The sequence below is a fragment of the Pseudorca crassidens genome, chromosome 4, assembly GCF_039906515.1.
Source record: "Pseudorca crassidens isolate mPseCra1 chromosome 4, mPseCra1.hap1, whole genome shotgun sequence".
Classification (NCBI taxonomy): Eukaryota; Metazoa; Chordata; class Mammalia; order Artiodactyla; family Delphinidae; genus Pseudorca; species Pseudorca crassidens.
The window spans coordinates 136,876,321-136,894,656 of record NC_090299.1 but is presented as its reverse complement, the minus strand read 5'-3'; the positions used below and the strand labels follow the sequence as shown (position 1 = coordinate 136,894,656).

At 37.1% G+C, this 18,336-nt stretch overlaps 1 protein-coding gene and 1 long non-coding RNA gene across 6 annotated transcripts in view; one reads left to right on the top strand and one right to left on the bottom strand.

Moving 5' to 3' along the window:
* The window catches only part of LOC137224002 (uncharacterized), a 117,043-nt gene that overhangs the window by 70,169 nt on the left and 28,538 nt on the right, over positions 1-18,336 (top strand). The gene's annotated exons all lie outside the window — the stretch shown is intronic.
* The window catches only part of EMCN (endomucin), a 92,467-nt gene continuing 85,927 nt past the window's right edge, over positions 11,797-18,336 (bottom strand). Inside the window, exons 12-13 of one of the 3 annotated variants that reach the window (XR_010943174.1) lie at positions 16,059-16,160; positions 11,797-12,292 (exon numbers count right to left, since the gene is read on the bottom strand). The gene's annotated coding sequence lies outside the window, so the exon portion shown is untranslated. Of the gene's footprint in view, positions 12,293-16,058; positions 16,161-16,190; positions 16,546-18,336 lie in introns of those variants that run through there. The other 2 variants (XM_067736869.1, XM_067736870.1) reach the window with 2 other exon arrangements.

Sequence of the window (18,336 nt, the reverse complement as noted above, 5' to 3'; positions counted from 1 at the left end):
TCAGAGGAAACTAACCCTGCTGACAACTTCATCTTAGACGTCTAGCCTCCAGAACTGTGAGAAAAGAAACTCCTGTTGTTTAAACCTTCCTGTGTGTGGTATTTTGTTATGACAGCCCTAGCAAACTAATACAACATCTTAATGAGGGAAGAGAAGAGGGGATTCAGAAAGATTATTACAAATGAGGGAGGAGTGCACGCAAATGTTTTAATAACTTACAGCAAGATTGGGCTATTAGAGAGTGTTGTCCAGGGAGTCCCAGGAGAAACTAAATCTTCCATCATATCACAGCACTCTTCTTCCCAAGGCACTCAAGGAAAATATGGAGGACGTGGATCAAAGGCAGGACTGCCGCACTTTGTGGTGAGCAAGGGTAGGTGTCGAATTCCATTAGAGAGCTCTGGTTTGCTGGGCTGGGGAACAGAAAGTGGCCTTCTCTCTGTACCCTGACTTCACACCAGTTTTAGCCTCCAGTTGGTTATGCAGGAGGAATGTACACAGAAGAGAAGAAAATGCCGTTCTCGGCAGTTTCAGCTTTTTAAATTTATTGTTGAGTAAATCTGTGCTATTTATATTTCCCCATAAAGTCATCAATTTCATTAAAATTTTTAAATGTATTAGTACAAAATTGTACAGATTTTTCTTTTCTAATAAAAAATACCTTTTCTGTATTTATTACATACCTTTTCTCATTCCTTGTTTTGTTTGTCTTTTCCCTCCTTTTTCTTCCCTACTCTTTATTGCCTCAAAAGAGAATTTTTTTTTAAACATCGTTATTGGAGTATAATTGCTTTACAACAGTGTGTTAGTTTCTGCTTTATAACAAAGTGAATCAGCTATACATATACATATATCCCCATATCTCTTCCCTCTTGCATCTCCCTCCCTCCCACCCTCCCTATCCCACCCCTCTAGGTGGTCACAAAACACTGAGCTGATCTCCCTGTGCTATGCAGCTTCTTCCCACTAGCTATGTATTTTACATTTGGTAGTGTATATATGTCCATGCCACTCTCTCACTTTGTCCCAGCTTACCATTCCCCCTCCCCGTGTCTTCAAGTCCATTCTGTACATCTGCATCTTTACTCCTGTCCTGCCCCTAGGTTCTTCAGAACATTTTCGTTTCTTTTTTTTTTAGATTCCATATATATATGTTAGCATAGGGTATTTGTTTTTCTCTTTCTGACTTACTTCACTCTGTAGGACAGACTCTAGGTCCATCCATCTCACTACAAATAACTCAATTTTGTTTCTTTTTATGGCTGAGTAATATTCCATTGTATATATGTGCCACATCTTCTTTATCCATTCATCTGTTGACGGACACTTAGGTTGCTTCCATGTCCTGGCTATTGTAAATAGAGCTGCAATGAACATTGTGGTACATGACTCTTTTTGAATTCTGGTTTTCTCAGGGTATATGCCCAGTAGTGGGATTGCTGGGTCATATGGTAGTTCTATTTTTAGTTTCAAAAGAGAATTTTAATTCTACTATATCTGGTTCCCTTGGAATCTTCAAAACACTTGTGCTCACATGCTGCCATTGCCTCTTAACCTGTACTCTTAATGTTGGTTTCTTTGTGTCATGGGGTCACGCTCTTTTCCAAGCTTATGCGACGATTCTCATGATAAATTGGTTTCAGACCTATGCTCTCCTTCTGAGTCTTCCTTATCTTGTTCTGTTCTCCTGTACTGCAGCTTTTCTTCATAGGCTGTATTTTACTAGCTTGTTTACTCTTCCTTGAAGGAAATGGATCTAGACCTGGTGTTTATAAACACACACTATATAGATTGCCTTGATCTCACTCACCATCCACTTGAGTGTTTGTTCAATATCATATGCATGACAAGAGAACAAATTGCTACACAGTTTCCATTTCCATTTCTGGAGTTTGGCAGCCTTTCACCTGATAAACCCTGTTGAGATTCAATCATGTGACACCCCTCCTTCAGCTCCCCGTCCCCGACTTCCTTCTGTAACAATTCGAATCAGCACGCTAGATGAAAAAGAAGAATACTCCGAATATTCTATTCCTAGGACTCTTTTTGTGCATGCGCTTAAGACCTGTTCCTATTTTCTAGCCTGTTGTTTTCTGAGTGTTGCAGTCTCTACATGGAGAATAGAGAGGTATTATAGAAAGAGAGGTAGGGTGTCTTGGGGATGAAGAAGCATGAGAATATCATCTTGCTCTCCTCAAAAAATAGAATCCCCGCAGCCACAGGATTCATGCTCAATGTTTTAGTTAGGTCATATCCTCTTTTTGAGTGGGCAAACAGTGAGGAAATAAAAAGACATGTTCCTTTCCATTATCTTGCTTTTCAGAAAAGCAGGTTTGCTCTCTTTTCAGAAGCAAAGTATTTGTGGGGCCTTTTCCAGTTGCATTTCATCATTTTAATTTTAGTTTTAGGCAAATGTATGAGTTTTCATCTTTTTCTCTGACCTCTAAGTGGGCAATAGCTATGTCTGTCTTGCCATTTTACTTCTGACATAGTGACAGTGTTTGGAACAACCTAGGTTCCCAATAAATAATTCATCTAATAAATTGATGTATGTCACCATTGTTATATTACTAGGGTATTAGGAAAAAATGTATCAAGGACAATTAGCCAGAAGAAATTTTAAACTAGGCTTTCCTATTAAGGTAGGTTTTGTTAAAATTTCGGGGCCAATTTTATTTCCTTCCCACCTAGTAATGTGGCTATAGCTATAACATAGGCTAATGACTTGATTTGGAAACTTTGATATGCCAGAAATTGTACTAAGATCACTCGTTCATTCCACATGCATGCACTGAGTGCCTATTAAGGTTGGCTCTATGCCGTGGTAGAATTCTTTCCAGCCCCATGGGAATGAGGATTTGGAAGTGGCTATGTAAATACAAAGAACACAGGTTAAATATACAAATATATTTTTATATTAAAATCATTGCAATCAATTGTGAGATATAATAGAGTTATATAAAATGTACAATGAGACACAGAAGGAGTGACAGTGAATTCTGTTGTGGGTCTTTAGAGAAAGCTATAAAGTCTAAGAGTTATGGAGGATGGCGGTCTAAGAGGAAGAGCATTTCTGGGGAAGGTAGTAATACCTAGAGTCTGGAATAGTCAGGGATTTGCGTGTAGTTAATTGTGATCGAAATAAGAGGGTGGAAAATAACTGGAAGGGTTTTGAAAATGCAGTTACCCATGGATCACTGAGGATAACTTTCACCTAGAATTCATGGACAGTACTAGATTCAGAAGGGTGGTGGACCATAAACCAAAGTGATAATGACTGGGGAAGATTTTTTGCTTTGCCTAATCGTGTTTATGTCCTGACAAAAGAGTCACAGATTCAAGGTAGATACAACTAATCGAATACAGAATACGCAGATGAGTGAATGCCTCAAGGAAACATTATAGTGTAAGAGATAGAGAATGATAAGCCCCTGTTGGTTCACAGGTGGTTCCTCTTTACCAATTTGCAACATGCTGAGTGGTTGATAAAATTGAAAATGATCTTACCTTATCTCTAACTATATTCCTAATAGTTATCTCACTATTGATACCAAGCGGAAATATCTGCTGGGTCCACGTGCAATATATTAGATTTAAAAACCTAGTTGTAGTCTTTTTTGAGAAGAAAACTGGAGAATGGGAGTATCTAGTAGGACAACTGATTTATAATTTAACACAGTTTTCCTTTATAAAAATCATATAGACAACACTTTATTTTGAAGAATTAATTGTATAGCTTGACAAGTATTTGATTCTATCACTAAGCACTGGTTCTGAACTATTTGATATTTTAAAGCATTTTTCTGTCTTCCTGCTCCCTCTTTTTAGTTTTGGGTATTAGAGTTACTAGATATCAGGATTGGGGGTCCTAGACTCCGTGGACGTATGCTGTCCAATATGGTAGTCTTGAAACATGGTAGCTATTGAACATTTGAAATGTGGGCAAGTCTGAATTGAGATGGGCTGTAAGTGTAAAATGCACAACTGATTTCAAAGACTTAGTTTTGAAAAAAGAACGTATTTCTTTCATAGTTAATGTATACATATACTGAAATAATTAATTTCATCTGTTTCTATTTTTGATGTGACTACTAGAAAATTTTAAATTACATATGTGGCTCACATTACATTTCTGTTGAATAGCATTGCTTTAGACTATAGAAAAGTTGTCATAGGATTGTGAGTCTAGTGATATAATTTGCTTAGATATCAGTGAATATGTAAGCTTTAATCATTCTGTTAGCCCAAAACATTCTGATAATAAGTGTCTCCAAATAAGTACCTATTAAATTCTTTTTTTTCTTCATGAAGCTAAGGTGTTAAGAGAATTTTCTTTTTAAGTCTTTGGCTGAATAACTTCTTGTTGACAATAATGACAGTTTTGGTAATCTAGCAGTCACGATTACATTCCGGGCAAGGTCAGTAGGCTAACTGATCTTTCAAGTCTAGGGAAAGATAAGTTTCAGCTTCTCTGATGGAAATGGCTTTGAACTAGAAGTCAGAAGACCTGGATTAAAGCCAAAGCTTTCTTGGCCACTTATAAACAGTCTGCATATTCGTTAGTAATAAATTATTTTGCTGGGAGCCAACCATATGTTTCCGTATATATAAAAAGGGGAAAATTGATAATAGCAACCCAACCCACCCACAAGGTTATTATGGCAAGTTTATGTATAAGATGACACAGTACAAGATGTGCTTAAGTTGTCATAGCTTGCACTTTCATGAGGATTTTTGCCTACATGAAACTTTGCAATGTCTTTTACAGAATAATGGAAACCTGCTTCCCAATGCCCATAATTGGACAGTATAAATTGTAATTGGTTATTATTGCTGTTCATCATCTTGGGATAAAAGAAGCTGGCAGGTTACCTCAAAGGACAGATCCAGTGATCTGTTGACCTTGATCCTGGATGAATCAATTTTTAAAAATCCATGCCTTTTAAAATGGGGATAGAGTGGGGTGAGTCACAGAAAATCTCAGGCCTTTGAAACAATTCAGGAGAGAGACTCTTGTGGCTGAAGTCTGAAAATCCAGTGTGGGTAATTGTTGATTATTAATTAATACTGAGTTGAGTAGCAAATAAAGGGATCTTTTCTGGAAATCTTTAGATGAATGTTTGTATCTTAAGAGTGTGACCCTTTCACTGCTTTAGTAAAGTACCTTATTAATTAATTGGGTTCAGCAAGGAGAAGGGAGTCTTTCTTGATCTTTGGCCCAAACTATCCCCTAAAATAGACTGAGAGAAGGAAATATAATCCCGTGGCATTAAATTGTGCCACTCAAAGGAGCTATTCTCAGCATCAAAATCACACATATTCTTTTGGAAATATTTTTGACTCTGCCCTTTTCCTTCCTTTCTGCATTAACATTAATTTAAAAGCAAAACAAAAAAGATCTGCTGCGGCATCATCCTTTAACTATTTCTTGCCTCCATAAGCTTCTACTTGGCTGAAATACATGTAGAGTTTCTTTAGCACCTATAGAAAGAGAGGCAGAACTTTTCCAGGATGTGGCTTCTATTTATGCTCGAAACTTGTATACTTAACTGTCTGTATCAGCCCTCTGCTACATTTAATTTGGTTTTGTTTTGAAGTCATTGTTTTTCATGCTTGGTTTATATGCTAGTCATTGTGCTAAATGATTTGCATGCATTATTTTACTTAATCTTCTCAAAACCTTAATATCACCATCTCAGAATTGAGAGGAAAACTGATGGAACCTAGCTCATCGCTAACTCAGAGCTCATCGTTTATTCCATGCCTGTGCTCTGTGCCCAGTGCACACAGCTTGGAGAACAAGCAATGCCCTATAACATTTAGTTTTCCATTTAATCACTTCACCTCACTTGCCCATGTTAGCAGTAAGTCACAAAGAGCCCTCCTCTTAAACTATATGTATTATCTTCTATATAATAAGCTCCTAGAGGGAATTATCACTTATGGTGTCTTTTGGTTACTGCTGTGTCTAAAACAATACCCTGGGCTAGTAGGAGGTAATAAAACTTTATTGAGAATGATGATGATGATGTTGATAACTATTAGAATGTGGTATTAATAGATGATTTCAATTTCTATTCCCTTCCCACACACATTTTTAAAAACTTCAACCTTTGAAAACTTCCCACATTTCTCTATCCAGACAGTTCAACTTCATTTCTGTACTCCACATTCTGAACCTCCACAGAGTGGGAAGCTCAGCTAGCAGAATTTTAGAGGAACTAGTCTTCTTTTGAAATAAAAATTCATGGCAATCCCAGGGAGTGGCCATATCCCAACAAGAAGACAGAGTTGAGACTGGGCTCATCTGTCGCGGATGTCAAAGTGAAGTTCAGTACTTTTCTGAATCATGGTTCTTAACTAATAGAACTAATTATTAAAACTAATTAGTTAAAACCTGCCTCTTGTAGCACACATATCACAAACAGTGGTACCGCACTCAGCAAATAAGTGGGTTTCACTGCAAATCCCGCGAAAACCTCATCTGTGCCTCCTCCAATCTATCAACTCATGTAAGCTCTTTGAGATCATTAAATGGCAATCCAATGGGAACAGCAATGTAGTGGCTGACAGTTTTTGTTTTAAATGCTTTCATTTGCTTTAGTTTTAGTTCCAAGCAAAATGCTATAAATAATGTACTGTACTTACATTTATAATTTAAATGCACACAGCATTATTATACTGTACTGTAACAGCAGCAGGAGAAGCTCTCTAATAATATGTTGCCAGCATGCCAAAGACACTCTGTCCTTTATCAGAGTTTATCACACACACACACACACACACACACACACACAGGCTTGGTTTATGTTTGTGAGCAAGGGCATACACAGATATCACAAACACCTGATACTAGAGAAGGGTGCTCAAAATCTAATCAAATGTAAAAGCTTTTGCACAGCAAAGGAAATCATAAACAACTCACAGAATGGGAGAAAATATTTGCAAACGATGCAACTGACAATGGGCTAATCTCCAAAATATACAAACAGGTCATGCAGCTCAATATCAAAAAAAACAAAAACAACCCAATCTATAAATGGGCAGAAGATCTAAACAGACATTTCTCCAAAGAAGACATACAGATGGCCAAAAAGCACATGAAAAGATGCTCAACATCACTAATTATTAAAAATACCTTTAAAGTCAATTTTATTAAGGTATATTTTACATATAAAAATATACCCATTTTAAGTCTACAGCATGAGTTTTGGCAAATATGTACACCTCTGTAATCAATGCCATAATCAAACTACAGAAATTTCTATCAACTCAAAAAATTCCCTCTCTCTTGGCATTCCCCTTATATCCTGGCTCAAGACAGCCACTGGGCTGATTTCTTTCCTAGTGCTTCATATAAATGAAGTCATAAAATATGCATTCCACTATGTGTGGCTTCTTTTTTGCAGCATAATGCATAATGTTTTTTAGATTCATTTTGTTGGGTGTATTAGTAGTTTTTTTCTATTTTATTTCTGAGTGGTATTCCATTGTGTGACTATACCACAATTTGTTTAGTAACATTTGGCTATTATGAATAAAGCTAATATGAACCTTTGGTTACAGGTCTTTGTATAGCCATGACATGTGTTTTCATTTGTCTTGGGTAAACACATATGAGTGGAGATGGTGTGTCATATAAGAAGTATATATTTAACTTTTTAAATTTTATCCCAGGAAGAATCTGCTAAATTGTTTTTCAAATTGTTGGATGATTTTACATTCCCACTAGCAATGTATGAGAGTTCTAGTTTCTCCATATTTCCATCAACACTTGGCATTGTTGGCCTTTATAATTTTAGCCACTCCTGTGGATATGTAGTGGTATCTCATTGTAGTTTTAAATTTGCATTTTCCTGATGAATAACTGATATTGAGTGTCTTTTCATGTGCTTATCAGAAAATCATATATCCCCTTTAGTGAATTGTCTTTTCTAATTTTTTTCTGTTTTTCAGTGGACTGACTTCTTATTTTTAAGCTTTTTGAGCTCCTTACATGTCCTAGATCTAAGCCATGTCAGATATATATAATGTAAATATTTTCTCCTATCCTTTGGCTTTGCATTTTCAGTTTATTAACGCTCATTTGGAGAGCAGAATTTTTAGTTTAAAGTTCGACTGATGTTGTCTTTAATTTTGGCCTTTGGGGCCTTATCTAGGAAATCTTTACTGACATTAAAGAAGGCAAATGTTATAGATCTGGATTTAACGTTTAAGGTTATGACACTTTAGAGTCAGTTTTGTGTGTGGTATGAGGTAAGCGTTGAGCTTTGCTTTTTCATCACGTGAGTTCCAGAACAATTTGTTGAGAGGACTGTCCTTTCCCCATTGAATTATTGTGGCACCCTTGTCAAAAATCAGTTGACCATATATTCATGTGTCTATAGGAGAAAAGCATACATTTGATTCTTTCTGTAATCGCTATTTTATTTCATTGATTAAATTCTATTCTTAGGTCAGTTCTGAACTGTCTTGATTTAAAGTAAGTTTTTAAATCCAGTATTGTGAGTCCTCCAAATTTAGGCTTTTAAGAAAATGTTTTAGCTATTCTAAGTTCATTCTATTTCCATATAAACATTGGAATCATCTTAACAATTTCTACAGAGAAGAAAATTAAATTTGGCCTGAAAATGTAATAAATCTGTAGATCAATTCGAATAGAACTGACATCTTAATAATACTGAGTCTTTTAATGCATGATTTAGTATTCTTTAATTTCTCTTAGAAGTTTGACAGTTTTTAAGTGTACAGGGAGTGAACATATCTTGTAAAATTTATCCCTCAGAATTTTATATATACTGGCATAATTGTAAATGGTATATATATTTTTTTAATTTTCATTTTTTGGTTACTAAATAAAAGAAACCAGTTGATTCTGTATATTGATCTTATATTCTTCAACTATTACAAATTAATTTATTAATTTTGGTAGGTTTTTTGGAGATTTCATAGGATTAATGCATGACTTTGTCACCTTTGTTTATAATGGGATGGTAAAGTGGTCCTTTTACCACTAACTATAGCCAGGAGCATAATTGTTAGCCCGTTTTTATATATAGGTAAACTGAGATTAGAAAGACTAAGTAATATAGTGATGAAGAGCAGGGATTTGGGGTTTAGGTTGGAATCCAAATTTTTACTGCTTACTAGTTGTACCACCTTGGGTAAGTTATTTAATTTTCTGTCTTGGTTTCCATATATCTAAAATGAATATGCTGCTGCTGAGAAAAATAATAAAACAAATATAATGTAATATTAGAAGTTGTATCTTATCATTGTTTTCTTATTAACTGAGATGACAGATGTGAAGGTTTTAGCACAGTGCCTGGAAACAGTGCCTCAGACACAGTGTCACTAACCAATGATATTATCCGTAATCACTTTGGTAGAATTCTGACTTTAAGTTCAGGAATGTAATATTGATGAACAAGATAGAGGTTTTTTCATTATTTATCAAAACTGTTTTTCCTTTAAAAAGTATCCAGAACAAGAAAAAGGTGTTCAGGCCCATAGGATAAATCCCCTTGAAGAAAAGACAAAGTATACTCATTTAAAGGAACATGAGAAGTCTTGTTTGTGTTTGTGGGGAAATTTTGACCAGAAGTTCTGTAGATAATCCATGACATATTCTCAGTTCAAGGTACTTATTAGTTAATTAATCACAATGACGGATATCTTCAATATTAGGCAATAATTAACAAATTCACAGTCTTGAGACTACCACTCAAAAAACAGCTTTTAAAGGACTTTTCTTTTTAAAACCCCATAAATTCTCGATGGAGAAAAATCAGGCGGAAGAGCTAGCCTGCTCATTGTTGAAGGTTTGTCGGTGTCCTAAGTTGATCCTCAAGAACTTAAGTTTGGCAGGTAGACAAGAAATAAGATACAGATTTGTCAGATATGTAAGGGAATATTTCAGCTCAGCAAGGGGAATTTAGAAGTCTTTCTCTGCTGACTGATCACAGCCAGTGTGTCAGACAACAACATCCGATTATTCTTAGATGACAACAGTTAATTAGCTCTTGTTTATGTTTTGACTATTGATAGACTTAAATTATATTCATATTGTCATGCAGAACAAACACACAGAAAGGTTTGCCTTTGATCTAAATACATTTTTTCCTTGGCTGCAGTGACATTTGAACTGTATATCAGAATAAAAAACTTATAAGAAATCAGGCATAAAAATAGTAGGGGCGAGGGTGGGGTGGGGGGGCTTCAAAAAAAAGTAAATCATCTAAATCAGATAATTAAAAAAACATCTGATTAATGATAATTTTGGCTTGAAAACCAAGTGCCTTATTTCAACAGACATTCAAGTTGACTTATAAAAATGCAGACATTACCTTTGAGATTGACTTTACAAAATGCCATGAATATCTCTGCAAATATCTCAATCCTCTTATCACTTTGACTTTTTAAAGATTTAATGCTATAGTTGTAAGTATAAAGCATATTCCTTATGTATAATTCTTGAACTAGAGTGAATTTCATTCTTTCATTATGTTTAAAAAGCTTTCCTTCTTCCTGATCCTTATAAACTCCCTTCGAACAGTATTTATTAAGGTCAAGAAAATGGTTTTTCTAGGAGTCAAAATAGCATATCACTTGTAGTAATTTAAATTGCAGAAGAGTTTGTATCTTTACTACATTCTGTGTAACAATGCTTTTGCTCTGTAAAGCATTCTGGGGGTGTTGGAATATTTTTCTTTTGAAGACAAATGCTCCATGGTTGGCATGCTCTAGCCACTGCTGCACCCATTTAAAGACTTCTAGGTTAGAGTTAAGCATGGGCAAAGCATCCCTCAAGGGAAAGTGTAGGTACTGGAGATCCTAGCCTTTTTCTATACCCTGTTGTTCTTTTTCTTTTTTATTCCCCATTTTTCTTCTCAAAGAAACATAAAGAGGCACCAGTAAAAAAATATAAGTATTCTTGTTTGGTGTCCTTGATTAGAAGTCGTGCAGACATCAGGGAGCAAAAACCAAAGTGATTATTCACATAATCCTCAACGCTGAACATTTTAAAATACACTGCAACAAAATAAATTGTAAAAGGTAGTTTTAAATGTACCCTCTGTCTCTACTACATTGTCCTTGTATCACTAGGATAATTTAGCACCGAAATCAGCTTAGGCAATCATAAAAGTTAAAGAGCTGCCCCTGGCAGCGTTTTTGTTCCAGAACTTTCCACAGAACTTCAGCCATCATGATGTCTTGATCCCTTGTGTCCAAGGAGTGGTCAAGGTTTATCATTCAGCCTTCAACAGAAGAATTTGACCCTGATGGAGCAGCAGCTATAATCATATGGTATTTTTAGGAAAGTGATACACTGAAAAATAATGTCACAATTATGTATTTATGAAATGTTGGTTTCTACAAACTGGAGATTTAAGAATGATTGCTAGAACAAATCAGTACATTTCTAAAAGAAAATAAAAATGCACAGAGATAGTGTCATCAAATCGATTATGAAAAATCACAGTACTGTTATCTTCATAATGAATGCAGTACAGTGTCATAAATGCCCTTACATCCTTGTCACATAGTGTGAATTACAAAGAGAAAGACCAAAGAAATGGTAAATTGACTTCCCTTGAACAGGGTCTGATACGTGAATCCTTTGTCCCTTTCTCACTTATTAGATGCCTTTCATTAGTGAGTTCTCATAGTCTAATAATCAATCCAAAAATACTCATAATTATGGGAAGACAATATCATTGCCATTTTCACAGTCATATTATCATATTTTTAGTGTGTTGAGTACAGCAATTATTCATGAAAAGTAACACATGTAAGTATGAATAAAATATCTTTATGTACAAAGTGGCATGGCAGGATTTTGACCCAATATTTAATAATACACTTGCAAATTTTCCCTGCATTAACATAGTAGAAAACAATAAATACAAACGTTAGGTAATAAAAGAACACTGAGAAAGTAGGAAAGTCTCTGTGGATAAGAAATGTTAGTTCTGAAAACTTTAAACTCAAGGGACAGTCATTTCATCAGTGAAGGCACCTGCCTGGGCTGTCAGGTTACCTGCTCACAGATGCCCCTCCTAAAATTCCCTCCCCTAGGAATGTTCCTATAAAATGTGGTAATGTGTTTTTTCACATCTTAAAGGACAGGAAAGGCCCAGGATGGTTTCCGATTCTCTTAGATTATTGCGTGTCATCTGGACATCACTTTATTGGGACAGGTGCACACTGGCGAGCAGGATTGGAGGTCAGGATTGAATCCACAGGGCTTTCTCCCTTTCTAACCGTGGAGCACAGAAGCTGAAGAGTAAGCCTGTGGGGTGGGAAAGGGGGAAACAAAAAAGGTCAGATTCTAAGAAAGTGAAGACGTAGAGATGCTGGGGGACACCATCTCTTGGTAAGAAATGTTAGCGACCAGCTGAATTTTTCCACCCAGTAGAGTCACTGGAATGTCTCATAAGCACTTCAACCTCAACAAGTCTGAAAGGAAACCCACTAGACTGCCTCCCAAACCTATTCCCTCTCGCTCCGTAATTCCAATCTTTGCTCTTACCTTCATGATCCATCCAGGCACTCATGCTTGATGTGTGGGCATAATCTATACCCCTAATAGTTCTCCTTCCCCAATGCCTACATTCACACAATCCCTACCTCTGGAGAATGTCACCTTCCAGACAATTCTTTTCTATTCTGCCTCTTCCTCTGTATCCCTACTGTATCTGCAGACCTGGTGAAGCCCTTGTTCTTTTCCCAGGGAATACTGAAATAGCCCTCTGACCTCTCCGCTGCCAGTCTTACTCCTGTTGAATTAATCTTCCACACTGAACACTCAGTGATGTGTCTCAAGCACAAATCTCATCGTATTCCTCTTCTGATTAAAGCACTTCACCGCACCCTATCACTAACGCGACATCGTTCGAGGTCTGTTGCTTGGGGTAACAATGTGAGTAATTAAGAAATTGATTGGCAACTTTCATGCTTTGCTTCCGTGTACTTATCAGGGAGAAGAGTGAACAGGCAACTCTGCACTTCTCCTTCACAGAAAGGAGAGTCAGGGCTTTGGTTTATTACTTTGGGTTTTCTTGTTTGCGGTACAGAAAGAACTTTCTGTATTGGCGCCCCAAAACAGCAGGAGATGGAAGCTTCTGTGCTTTAATTGGGAAAGGGGCACATGTCCGGCATGGCAGGGTAGGTGCTGTCGTGCTGCTGATGGCAGTGCTGGTGGTTTGCTGGAGTCTGGGAGGAGGATGATATGGTGGGGGTGAGGGTGGGCAGTGGACCAGCGTGGAGACCTGCATCTTGCTCCCTAATGGCATGATCGGTGAGGCAGGACCTTTGCTAGGGATGGTTGCATTGCTGCCTTGCAGTGCGGGAGCCGGACACTGGTTACTGTGTCTTGCGGGACAGTTGGAAGACCAGAGAGTGGACACAGGATCCAGGTCAAGTCTTAGTCTGTGGAAAGGACTGTAAAGCAGGGCTTTTCTTTCTTTTTTTTTTTTTTTTTGGTACGCGGGCCTCTCACTGCTGTGGTCTCTCCCGTTGCGGAGCACAGGCTCCGGACGCGCAGGCTCAGCGGCCATGTCTCACGGGCCCAGCCGCTCCGCGGCAAGTGGGATCTTCCCGGACCGGGGCACGAACCCGTGTCCCCTGCATCGGCAGGCGGACTCTCAACCACTGCGCCACCAGGGAAGCCCCCATGATAGATTCTTTAATCATATTGACAACACTTTATAAGCAAAGAAGCACAATGGTTCTAGGAGAAAAGGTCATTCTATCCTGGTTTTATAGATGTGGAACCTACTGCAAAGCATTATAAAGAAATTTGTTGAAGGCCATAGACTAGGATCAGAAAATAAATCTTGCTTTACTTGTGATGTTTTCTTTTTAGCCCTCATTCTTCATTTTAAAATGTAAGAAAAATAATTGAAGAACATGTTAAGCTTTTCTGGAAGTTCACAAAGATGCTTTTAGATTATCAAGGATATCATTTAGAAAATTACAGAAGTACAGTGAATTGCATCTGCAAGAAAAATAGAAATGGGTAACATTCCACTTTGTTGAGGATCTGTGGGATGAGACTTTCATACAAGTTATTGGTCTTGCTGCCCCTTGGTTCTTCGTTGATCTGAAACTCCCCTCACTTCTTAAACTGGCAGGTGGCTTGGAACAGAACGGACAGGAGACCTACTGGAGAGGGAGCGGCCAGGTGGCAGTAGGTCTCCTCCCTTCTAAAGCACAGGATTGCTCTCAGAACAATCAAAAGACTTTCTTTTCAGTTCTAAAATTGTTTTTTCCCTCATTTAAGATATATCTTGGACATGTCTACATGCAATTTAAAAATTGTCTTGATAATCACTTTTGCTAGTTGTATAATGTCATTGATTGGATCATACCTAATTTATCTGAAATTTCCATACCACTGGACATGCTGTTTCTAAATGTTTGCTACCATTCTTTGTATATTAATCACATTTCAAATAATTTCCTTTTGGAAATTTCCTAAAAGTGAAGTTACTAGGTGACAAATGTGAATATTTTAAGTCTCTTAGTGAATATTACCAAACTGCTCTTTGGAAAGATTAATCCAGTTAATCCAATTTATACTGTCAAATGCAGCATATGATACTATTTGCTTCACCAGTATGATTTTTAGAAATTAGGAAAAGAAAAACTCAAGTACTTGAAGGTTATAATTTTTTTGGTCTTAATTCCATTTTTGATTAGTAATAGTACAGGAACTCTTCTATAATTTTATATTACCATTTTTATTTCCTCCTCTGTGAATTGCCTGTTCCTGGCCTTTGCTCATTTAAAAAATTTATGATTTGTATAACTGTCTTTGTATATTTAAAATATTAATGAATTGGTCTCACATTTATGACAAACATAATTTTTATGTTTGGAAATTTTAAGTCATGATATAGCAGAATTCCTATTATTTCCATTGTGTTATATTGTTTCCTGGTCTGAAAATGCTTAATCAGACACATAATACAACCTAACAAATTTTTCTTCTACTTTTTTTTACATTTAGCTTTTTATATATTTTCCCCATATAGATATTATTAGCTAATGTCCCTTCACACTCGTTATTAACCAATTTGTTCAGACCATTTGTTGGCATCAGTAAGAAAAGGATGTGCTTTCCTGCTCTACATTTTGGCATAAAAATTCTGGCCTTAGCAGAAGTCCTATGTAACAGCAGATCAATTCCTTGTCACTTTGTCATAAAATAATTAATCTCAGAAGAAGATAACAGAGCATATTTGCATTATAAGTGAGCACAAATATGTGTAGAAGTACATACAGCTAATGTATCTCTAATCATTGATTCCAGCGGCCTTCAAAACTTACCACAAGTTACTTTTGCACTAACAGCCATTTTGAGGGAGGTATCAGCTAGTCGCTGGGAGGAAAATGAATTATACAGGGAAAGCTTAAACTAAAATAATCATTTTCTTATTCTAAATAAATTATGGTCCCTAAATATAGCAGTAAATCTGCAGTGAAGGATATTTTTTGAAACTCCTATCAACCTTCCGCTTGTTGACATAAAAGTCTTAAGAGATTTTAGAACTAGATTGAATTGATCAGTTGTATCAATCATGCCCATATAGCTTTTTAACTTTTTTCTCTATTTTCTTATTTCTTATGTGCGATTTCATTTTCTCACTAGACAAAGCTTTGCAGAGAGGGCAAGGGTCATAGATTAAAGGTATTTTGGAATTCCATTAAATGTAACATTCAGCACAAAATAGATGATCGTTATACGAAGCAGCAGGCATTAAATACATCTAGAAATTTATCCTGAGGTGAAAAATTTTAACATGAGTGAATGTGTCCGTATCAGTGTTTGCGGTTGCATACCAATCCAAAGACTTCTCAATTTCTTTTCTCAACTTCTAGTTCTGATAAATGCATTCTTATTTATCCTGAATTTCTGAGTTGATATCTTATTTCTAGGTGATATCTGATTTCTAGGAGGAAGCAATTACTCAGCGGTTACTACATTTAAAGTACAATGGTTGCTAATAGAAATATATTGAAAAAGAGTAAGACAAATAGACAATAGAACTGACCAATTTCAAATATGTTTCTTCCCATTACTTTCATCTTTACTCTTCAGAACATTGTTATGTAATTCCACAATTACTCAGAAAGGCAACAGAAGCTATTTACCTCTGCAAATCAAAAGACATGAGATTAGAGGCTAGGAACATTTTTTCAAGTACAAAAATTGAAAGGAATGGGAGTTGGATAATAATTCATTTTGTTGAGCTTGTTTGGGTCAGTACTCTTCCTTTTCTTCTGTATAGAGACTGTCTCCTGCATAGAGACTCTTCTTTCTTTCTCTTCCCAACTGAACAGAAGACTTCTTCTTCCTCCAAACTGGACAATTAGTCACTAAGATTTGAGCATTTTAACAATCTGGAAGGCATCCTTTTACTAGCCACAGGATTGCAAAGAAACCATAGCTTGTACGGAAGGAAGCTTGCCATATACTAGAGAGGGCTGGACCACGTCTCCACAAATTTCTCACACTTCTCAGGTTCTTGAATCTTGCATCTGAAAGAGTGCATTGCAAAAGGATAGGCAAAGGCCCAGATTCCTCTCATCCTAACCCACCCCTTGCTGGCTAGAGAAGGATGAAATTCTGACACTGATGCATGTCTGGATGACACTCCTTTGTTTACATCTCCTGCTCCTGGCCAGAGAAGCATGGCTGGCATCATTTATTCAATAAACACTGGCTGAGTATCCATAACAGCACTGTCTTTGTGCTGGGAAGTAGACATAGGTAGTGGGCATAACAATGATATTCCCCCCGGACGCTACCCAGAGTGACTACCATTGTGTTTAGGCCAATTCTGGGCATACACCTATTTATCTGTTCTTTTGCTTTTTTACTATTAGTTGCTAAAGGGTAAATTTCTCTGCAGGTTCTAAAAATGATCAAACCCTAATTGTGAGGGCACTTAATCAATGCTGCTTGTGAAAAATAAGTCAAAAGAAACTTTTCTTACCCAATTCTAGAAAAGCAAAAGACGGTCCCATGCTAAGCTGGAAAGGTTAATTCCAGCAGGCCTGAAATCGGGCTGAGTTGTTTTACTGAAATAAGACATGTACCTGCATTGCACTGACTCCTGGTCAAAGAATGGAACGCACAGAATAGCAGTTGCTTGTAATCATAGTTTTGAGAGGCTTCAGCTATTCATTGATTAACAATTAATGTAATGAGATTGATCACCTTGCATCTGGTCTCATTGAGACACATGGAGGGCTCTGTCGCTCATCTAGTTATACAGCAAGAATGTGCCTACATGACCATCTGGGTTCTGTAAGTTCCCTGTATACTAACGAGTTCTGTTCCAAGAGTGTGCTCGTAAGTCCAATTTGTTCGTAAGTCCAACAAAGTTAGCCTAGGTACCCAACTAACACAATCAGCTGTATAGTACTGTACTGTCATAGGTTTATAATACTTTTCACACAAATAATACATTAAAAAAACAAAAAATGAAGGAAACCTTTTTACTCTTACAGTATGGTACTTTGAAAAGTACAGTAGTACAACAGCTGGCATCCAGGGGCTGGCATCGAGTCAACAGGCAAGAAGAGTTACTGACTGGAGGAGGGAGAGGAGGTGGGAGATGGTAGAGCTGAAGGGTCGTTAGCAATAGGAGACAGAGTGCAATTGCACTCATGCCTGACGTTGATGGAATGCACGTTCGCATCTTTGAAAGTTCGCAACTTGAAGGTTCATATGTAGGGGACTTACTGTATGAGAAACCCCAGCTGAGAGTGCATTTTGGATCACCTTGTTCGAGGTACTTTGTGCCATGGTTCCTGGCTCCAGAGAGAAAGTACACCTGGGTATGGTTCTTACTGAGGGAGGACAATTGGACCTCCCACCTGGCATCTCTGGACCCCTCTCCCTGAGCCAACCTTTGGCTGTGATGCGCATTCTTACCTTAATGCAGCTCCTATGTCATATACTATTTTTTTTTTTTTTACTGTCATTTTGGGTCCTGCAAATCTTCCTTAGCAATAGAACCCTGTGTAACTGCCACTGTTAAGTATATATATGCTGACCCAGGCAGAGGCAAACTGCATCTACGAGGAAACATTACCAACAGGCAGAAAGGAGGAATTGTATCATTCCTGAGGTAGGCAGGGCAACTGGAAGAATCTTCTACAGCCCCCAAGACATTTATTTCTCTGGCAAATGTTCTTAGAGTTTGTTTTTAGACAAATAGAAAATGATGGTTTAACTGACACAAGCTATTAACTTTTCAGGTTATAAAAGTCTTTAAAGATAATCTGAGCTGCAGCAGGCTAACAAAACAGATATTAATGAGT